The sequence below is a fragment of the Etheostoma cragini genome, chromosome 11, assembly GCF_013103735.1.
Source record: "Etheostoma cragini isolate CJK2018 chromosome 11, CSU_Ecrag_1.0, whole genome shotgun sequence".
NCBI lineage: Eukaryota > Metazoa > Chordata > Actinopteri > Perciformes > Percidae > Etheostoma > Etheostoma cragini.
Genome location: NC_048417.1, coordinates 18,050,975 through 18,060,514, shown reverse-complemented (window position 1 = coordinate 18,060,514; position 9,540 = coordinate 18,050,975). Strand labels below are relative to the sequence as shown.

General features: G+C 38.8%; 1 protein-coding gene across 2 annotated transcripts in view; it reads right to left on the bottom strand.

Annotated features, from left to right (window-relative positions):
• The window catches only part of LOC117952536 (receptor tyrosine-protein kinase erbB-4-like), a 317,936-nt gene that overhangs the window by 16,484 nt on the left and 291,912 nt on the right, over window positions 1-9,540 (bottom strand). The window lies entirely within an intron of this gene.

The window sequence follows — 9,540 nt, the reverse complement described above, 5'->3', positions numbered from 1 at the left end:
TGGAAAAAGGCTGCAATGAAACAAAGAGTGAAAAATTTAAAGGGGTCTGAATACTTTCCGTACCCACTGTATATACAACACACCTATCTGCAGGCATGAGTATGCACATGTGCGAGTATGGCTCCTATTAAACACTACCATCTGTCTTCATCATCGTCATCATCATCACTACCACCATCAAGACCCCATTATTGTTTCTATTATTTGTGTCATCATCATTACCACCACATTGTTATTTTTATGGTTATAATTGCCATTAATCAACAACTACACTATGGAAAAGCGCTCTTTTTTGCCAAAGAAAGCGTCAACCCAGAGAAAGGTTACGAGCTAAAACAGGACCCATATAAGTGAGCCATCTTGCGAGTAAAACATTGCATTCAATACATTTACTCAACAGTAAAGGGCTCTGCTATTTCTTTCTGACCATACTTTAACAAATAATGATTACTACAATCAAAGATATACAAAGGCAACATTTTCCCCTCCCATTATTAGGTGTTCAGAAGTTTCCTTGATAAAGTGATAAAACTAGACATTTCCATATACAGTGTATATATATATATTCATATATTTATTACAGTATCAACCTGAAAGTTTCTATGTCAGCCTTCGAAAAGCCACCACAAAAGCAGTCTGACACAAAATGCCAATAGTGTCTTTAAGCTAAAAAACGACTAGCTCTGTGTAGTTGTGTAAAAGCTTTGCAGTTGCTACACCTTGTGTTACACATCTAGAGTCCACATTGCCTATTGTGCATCACAGCAAGAGTGGACTTGGAAGGAAAGAAAGATTGGGACCTGAAGGGAAAGCAAGATGGGGGAGAAAAAAACTATTTCAAATTGGACGAGCAATAACAGAAGCCACTTTGTTTGAAGTGGTGAGAGCACAGAAAAACGAGGCCTTGTTTGAAACCATAACAAATTGGATTTAGCTGGAATGGGCCAGAACGAAAGGAAAAGTGGATGTAGGTGGAGAGAAGAGGGGGGAGGGGATAGGTAAGGTTGAGTGGCGACAGTATAAGAGGTGAGATTACATAGGTGAGGCTATAATCACACTGTCTCATTTGGCCTGCTCCCAGGAGAGAACAAGGGGTTTCAGCATACACCTGCCTATTTACACACAAACCTGCAGACATGCATGTCACATGGCAATACACTCGTGGGTGCGTGCGTGCGTGCGTGCGTGCGTGTGTGTGTGTGTGTGTGTGTATGTGTGGCATGGTGGGGGTGGTAAGAAGTTGACAGAACAACTGAGAAGAGATCATCCATAGCTTGTAGATAATTAACATAAAAACATAGGCGACCAAGGACAAGGAAAGTGCAGACTTTAGACATTACTCAACCTAATTTAAATAGAGTTATTGTCACACACACAAGATGATCATGATCAAGATGAGCAGCAGTAACGAAGCTTGGTTAAAGGTGAGGATGTCTTTGTGCTTGTTTGTTTAGATTTTGTTCTTTGGATGTCTGGTCATTAGTTTAACGCTACCCAAACTGTTGCGTACAGAGCAAGGATGTTGGTAAATCATGTAAGAGAGACTGTGCCAGACCCCACAAAGTTCTAAACTAAAAGTGCCACTTATAAATAAATATAAATAGTTTATTTCAATTTACATTATAGTGCACAAAGCATGACAATTTGTGTGAATATGATATTGATAAAAACAATATTGTGCACACTTACACCAATCCATTTCATATATTACAACTCACACAATCAACAATATAATGGCACCTATGATTCATAGGATCAGGAAACGTTGTGAAATGCACAGCCCTCTCTCACTGATAACATACAGTACGACGATCATTAACTGCAGTTTCTGTTTGCTTGCAGGGATATCATCAATGGCCCCAGGCTCAATTAGCCTGCCAAATGTTAGCTCAGCTGCTAACCATTGTTGCCAGCTTTGAAATATGTTAAACTAATACTAGACTCATGAACTCCTGGCAGCATCACTTAAGTGGCTAATAAAACTATATATTTTCCAACAATAACACAATGAGTAGGTGTTGATTTCAAAAACATTTGGTTATACATGTACAGTATGATTTATGCAAATCTTTGCTACTTGTGGGTCTAATCAAAAATGGTGTTATTTACTACATACAATCTAAATGTAGCAAATATTCAAATTTGAACGAGTTAATGACCCGGGCTGCTGATATATAAAGACAACTGAGCAGACAATTTCTAACCCCTTTAAAAAATACACTGCATTGTGTGTGCATGTGTGTGTGAGAGTGATGTGTGAGTTTTGAAGTCATGCTTGCTCAATGTGATATACAGAAAGGGTAGAGTTAAAAAGGATACAGGTTGAGAGCAGAGGTGTCCAATGATGGCCACTGCCACAGCTTCCAAATCATCAAAGTCTGGGTTTTGTGTGCCATGGTATACAGTGCCAGGTTTCTGACAGATTCTTATTGGTACATAAATCGCGCTTGGTAATCTCCTCAATTTTCGAGACAATTAAGCAGAAGAGGGAGAATGGACGGCTTGGCAACACATGAATTTTAATTTGCCAGCACAATGAGATTGAGAGGGGGAGGTGATGGAAAAGTGCAGAGTGGGAAGTGGCTGCAGACGTGCATGTGGAACAAACTTATATTCTTTTTCTACTCTGTTGCTCTCATTCATTGCCCTCCCATGTGGGTGTGATGAGAACAACTCGCTGCCAGAGGTTTGTAATTGCAGCAAACCCGGATGCCACAGCCATGGAGATGCCAGTTGTGGAATCAGTATTTCAGGTACGCCTACCACCAGGAAAAATACAAAGGCTTCAGGCGGACTCTGTTATGATCAGTCCTCCAGACAGAGACTGCTTTCCAGTCAGTCGGGGTCAGGCCCATGTCCTAAACCCTGCACACGTAGATTTGACTTAGGAAAGCAAGCCAAGGAAAACATCCCAGTCCTATAGAAGCAGAAATGTCAAAGGTATCGAATCACAGAGTTTCAGGCCATGCTTTTATTTTTGAACTGCATTACCTAAATATTATCACATTCTACTAGCTAGTGCAGTTTTGAATTTATAAAAAAAAGGCTTCCATGTAACAACTATGCCATATTGGCTATCCATCATTCCAATGCAGTGAGTGCAGATATAACTGATTTCTGCCTGTAAGAATACAGAGAATGTTTTAAATGTAAATAGTGCTGAAGGGAATCCCATTTATAAAAGAAGAAAGAAAGGTGAAAAGGGTTGAAGCAGATATTCAGGTCTGAATTCAGGATGCTTAACCTCCTTCTCACCAGCCTGGAGAATAACAGCTCTCCCAAAAATATTCTGACCTTCCGTTATGGTTATTTATGCTTATTTCAAAGAGTCCCACAAACAGCACGGGACTGTCCTCAGATGTGTTTTCTGAAGACAGATTTGGGGGCTAGTGGCAAAGGGCTAGAGATTAAATCAATAGGAGACGAGCGAGGAGAGGTGGCGCCCATTTTTCACTGACTGGCACTTCACCCTGCTGTTTATTCTGGCAAGATAGATACACACACACTGTCGCACACAGAGAAAGCTGTCAACACAAATAGGCAGCAAACACACAGGAATCTATAATCAAGTGATTCATCCTTATTTAATGTTATTCATGAGGAAACACTTCTAATGAGATTGAACATCCTACAGAGGCTCTAGAAACCTCTTGTGTGTTTTCTTTCATTAGTGAATGTGCATGTTAGGTTAGCTGCCTCCTGGGTTGGGGTCGGAATGACGTTTCTGACCGTGGAGCTCTGCCAAGGGTGGCACAAAAGGATCTCACAGCATGCCACCATATAACATAATTCATATATTATTTATAACTTAAAAGTCCCATATTATACCAATTTAAGGTTCATACTTCTATTTTGGGCTTCTACCAGAACATGTTTACATGCTCTAATGTTAAAAAAAACATTATTTTTCTCATAATGTCTGTTTGAATATTCCTGTATTGACCCTTTGTCGGAAACACTCTGTTTTATCGCATGTCTCTTTAAGCCGCCCTCCCAAAAAGGCCAGTCTACTCTGATTGGTCAGCATTTCCGGGTGTACTTCATCTGCCGTCTCACAGTCTCTGCACTGTCATTGCATCCGGGTAATGAATGTATAGCCAATGTAGTGGCACTTTCTACCTAAATATGGTAAAATTCTTAAGGCTGTTCTAATAAATCCTTCAAACATGTAGCTATGAAAAGTAATGCACTGTAATTTGTATTTATTCCATGTAATTATGACTGTATGCGACACATTGACTTCCGATGTATTGGAATGCTAAGATCCGCACAGGGAGGAGGTTGGGGTTGAAGGGTGGGTCCTAAAACACTGGGCTTTCAAGCAGGAAATGGATATTTTTGTCCTGGTTGTACTACTTAAGGCAGCTGGTGTTTTACCCCAAACCACAATCCTTTGACTAAAAGAGCATAACCTCACGGTGCCCTGTATCTGGCTCACATTAACCTTTTCTTGGCTAAAAATTTTAGGGTGCTAAAACTAACTGTCATGTGACCGGACGTCATGTGACCAGCCAGGGGTTGCCATAATTTTGTAGGATATCATACACTTGTTGTGCACATGTTTTTGCACAATATTATACGAACCCATTGAGTCTTTACAGAAGTCCTGATGGCTCGTTAAAAGGCACTGTTTCTGAATACAGGATGTGTGCATTTCTCTGTGGATTGAGCATTTTGATAATTTCAGAGTATTTATATAGCACCTCCAACTGCTTTACAATCAAAGAAGAAATTGAAATCTTACTTTTTACAATATGGGAACCTTGAGTAAGTAAAAAATGTGGTGAAGTGTGTGGCATCATGTAATTGGTTTTATTATGACAGTCCGGCACCTGATTTAGTACATATCACGCTACAACGCTATTTGATGTTGATGTCAATTTACATACTTTTAAGCATTTCTAACAAAAATAATCTGAAGCTGGAGGTTGGCCCTTGCACAATACAGATCAAGCACCTACTACTGCCCCCTCACTGCCAAACAATCCAAGGCTAAGCAACATGCAATACCATAATATTATATTAAATTACCAAAAGCTATACCAAACTACAGTGAAATGTAGTTTTATTTACTTTTTAGGTAAATTATGTCAGTACTGTACATCTGTTTCAGAGTGCACAATACCAGAGACTCAGGAGCAAGAATGCATGACTCATCTGTACTGATTATCTCTTTTTAGTACAGCCTCTTTGGCTCATTTAAACTGGGATACCAGTATTTCTGGAGGGCACAGGATGTTTGGCGAATGTCTTTCTTGTGTTATCATATTTTGAATAACGCTGCCATTTTATTGGAGGTTTGTGACACCAGTGCAGCATCAGCTTGACGTAGTGCATTCTTAATGTGTGTTTTGGATATAAAAAGATCCCAGTGGGCATGGGAGAAGGTGAGTCACTGTTTAAGGATTGAGGTGAAACGAATCAGACCAATGTGGAGGAGAAACTGAAAGAACGGGGTGGGGGGATGATATCACAATAATGATGAAAGTGGAAGGCTTTCATTTAATTTTGAGCTCCCATGTCAGAAAGAATTTAGAAAATAACATTTGGGGGCAGCTTGGATACGAACAATTTGTCTGTGCTCAGACTTTTTTAGCAGTGTGTCAGGGGAACCCTTGTCTTTATACATTTATTCTCTCTGATAAACGCTTAATGTAAAAGCTACTTCAGTACAGCAGAGAGGAGGATTCGTCCCTCTTATCTGAACATAGAGTACACACAAACACTTGCATGAGTATAATCGAAGAGGCGCAGTATGCAATCATCACTTTTAATTAATAATCAGACAGCAACATAGTTATACTGATTAAAGAAGAGGAAAAACAAACATGGAAACCATATTAAAAAAGTGCTACATGTGGGTGCCTGGATAGCTCAGTTTGTAGAGCGGCTGCCCATATACTGCATATGGAGGTTTCCTTCTTAACGCAGCAGGCTCTGATTCCACGCCAACCGGCCCTTTGCTGCATGTCATTCCCCCCCTCTCTCCCCTTACATGTCTTCAGCTGTCCTATCAATAAAGGCCTAAAAATGCCCAAAAAAGAATCTTTTTTATTTATTTATAATTATCGCATTATGTGTTGAATGCATGCCAGTCTATTGTGCCATTTTTGTCTCTAGTCACTTGAAATTGTGGCTCTGACACAAAAAAAGGAATATTGGGAGAAATTAGGTGTTAACAATTTATTTACACCTGCTGAAAAGGAAGTATTTCTGTTGTATCTGAGCTTTTTGCATACCAAGAAAATGTGTATGCAAATAAGAGACACACACACACACACACACCCACACACACCCCTTAACACACCCAGACAACCCTTAATTGTGCGTAAAGCATCGTTGATGCCTCAAAGCCAGCAAGCTTGCCTGAATCTACTTGTAGAATAAAGTTCATATTAAGTCTAATTATTTGAACATTAAAAAACTGTTTTCAGTACATGTTTACTATCAAAATCAGCTAAAATGCATTGGCTATATACAAAAAAACTAAGATAAAGCACAGTGACCTTAATCTCAATACTTTTCCACATGTTTGCAAAATTTGATTTACTGAGCTATCTCAGGAATAACCAATCCAACTCATAGTCACTCTATATCCGTAGTATTGTACAGTCAGTCATGTTTTTGGTCAATCAGGGACACAACAAATACTGTCTTACATGTGGCATTTTAGTATGTGGATAGAAAAAAGCTTATGTCTTTATCAAAACATTTGATCAGGGCAGAACAAATTAGTTGCAAAGTCTCATTTGCTTAAAGGCAATTCTCAGGATATAAGCAATTCACTCAGAGCTATTCTCGCATTATGGGAATTATCCTGCAATTGATAACTGACTTTTTTTTAAAGACCCCCCGGTAAAATAAATGACAAATGACTTTTTATAAAAATGAAATGTTACTTGCCACTTAGCACACATTTATTGTGTGACTCTTTTATAAATAAACCTTCCAATGTGTATTATCACACACATAAACCATAAGGATTTCTTTAATAAACAGATAAATAAAAAAATGAAAACAATAAGACAAAATGCTTCTTTTATAACCTTGTTCATTGGCTTTCATCCTAGCTGGCCAATGTCTTCCCTACTTCGAAATACAGTGTGCATCTGTGACTGACAGCTCACATGACTAATAGATTCAACCATGTTCCAGTTAGATGCATAGTAACTAACATCTGTGAATAATTACTGTTAAAGATTATAATAACTAGCAGTATTGCTGCTTAGTTCTACCCAGTAGACTATGATTTGTTTGTGTTTTTTTCCTACCTCTCCTTGAATTAGGTTGAAAGAGCAGTGTGAAAAAGTATGGGGGTGCTTGAATGTATATTGCTCTTTGATGGAATTTCTTTTTTTTTGGACATCTCTGCAGTCACGTCAGGGATCAGGTTCACAAACAGATCCTGCTAAAGGACAATTCTGCAGGGTTGATGTTTGGCAGCACAGAGGTTTGAAACAAGATTTTCTGATAAAAAACAAAAACTACCTATGCCCGATAACTGTCACATGCACCATGGCTTGTATTTTCTTAAATTCAGTCAGTTTCAATTGCCAATGTTACAGATAGATAGTTTAGAGATCAAAGGTGATAGAGGGAATGGATGCTGCCACAATCCTAAATTGGTCATAGACAATAGACAAATGATTTGTGAAAAAAATATCGAGTGACATAAGGTGCTTGGAAAAGTTGTTTTCCTTCACGACAGTGATGTTCTATGTGGGAGAGGACTCAGATGAGGATATGAATCTGAGGGAGAAGCAGACGGTAGTTGTGTTTTTTTTCTGAAGAGCTGTCAAGCAGCCATCACTCTAATTTGGATTCAACCTCTTCCTGTAACTGCCACTGTGGCAGCTGAGCAGGGAATGACCCCACTTGGCCTCGGCTGTTGATTTTATTATATTTCTTCAAGTTAACAATCCTGCTGTCATAGAATTCCTATCTGCTGCTTCCAGTTGAATAATCAATTCAGTTTTATATTCTAAGTAAAGCTCATGAATGAGATTAGATAGTCTGGTATTGTGTTTTAGATTATAAAAAGTCATCAAAACCTCTAACCATTACTTTGCTAGTAAAATAGATATCTCAAGTCTTTTAGGTAGTTTACGTACATCTTTTATAGACTGATACATTTTGAGTTTGGGAAAGAGATCAATTGTTCTCTCTTGCACACACTAAGAGATTTTGAATAAACAGAAGTGATGTTCACATGATTTTAAGTTTTAATGACGAAAACATTACAAAAACAAATCAGAGGCCATTAATGAGAAGAAGAAAAACATCTAGAGCCCTTTTGCTTGAATGAGAGCTGAGAGTTAAGTTAATATTTCGGAAGCCCTTCAACCAGCTGGCTCTTATGAATCTATGTATGAAGAGTATCCTTTGACCCCACCACCCACAGAAGGAGTGACAGAGAGAAATGCTCAGGTAGAGAGATAAATAACAATGGAACAGCAATGCAAATAAAGCAGATTTATCTAAAGCTGCTTTTGGTGAGAATTCTGTGAAATATGTAGCTTTCAAGTCTGTCTAAAAATCACAGTTGCTGGCTTCAACACATATGGATTGTCATTCGTGCATAACAAGTAATGAATGGAAATTTAAAGTTTTTACAGTACATTAAACCCAGCAAGTTAGCAAACACTTGTCCAGATGTTTCCTTCAGGAGAACTGTTGTCAATTTCTTATGAAAGTTTCTTGAGCTTCACCTTATAAGTTAGCAAAAACGTTGTCCAGTGAAGCATGACTCACCAAAGACACCTTAAAGTCTGCACATTGATCTAGGGGTAGTTTTATTCTATGGAAGTGTGCAGTTGAGAGGAGAACACCGGACAAACTGCTGGACATTATTGACAAGGCCAGCCACCGCCTGCACACCGTCATCAGCACCCAGAGGAGCCTGTTCAGTGGAAGGCTGCTCCTTCCCAAGTGTCGGACCAGCAGACTCAAGAATTCCTTTGTCCCTCAGGCCCTCAGACTGCACCACTCCTCACTCAGGGGGAGGAGAGAATAGGGCAGAGAGGACAATGCATACATACATACATACATACATACATACATACATACACACACACATTCACACATACATACATACACACAGACACACACACACACACACACACACACACACACACACACACACACACTCTTACATTAATACCTGGTCACTTGACTCAATACTGACACTTTTGACAAATGTTCTTGTTTTTATTATTATTATTTCTGTTATTTTTGTTATCTTTATACTGTCTTTTCTTCTTGCTAAAACAGAGGCTGGAAATTTCAATTTCCTTGCGGGAGTCATCCCAAACGGATTAATAAAGAGAAGTCTAAGGCTAAGTTGTGTCTGTATAGTATGCATGATGTATAAGGAAGGGAGGAGCCATTTAGTGTGGCAGATGGATGACAGCATATTATCAATATGTTCAGATGGGTGGTAGGGGTTTAGGTTAAGAGGGTTGAGGGTATGGAGTAAGAACACTATCAAAAAGATGTATGCGTAACTTTATGTATTCATATTCGTATTTTTAAATTCATATT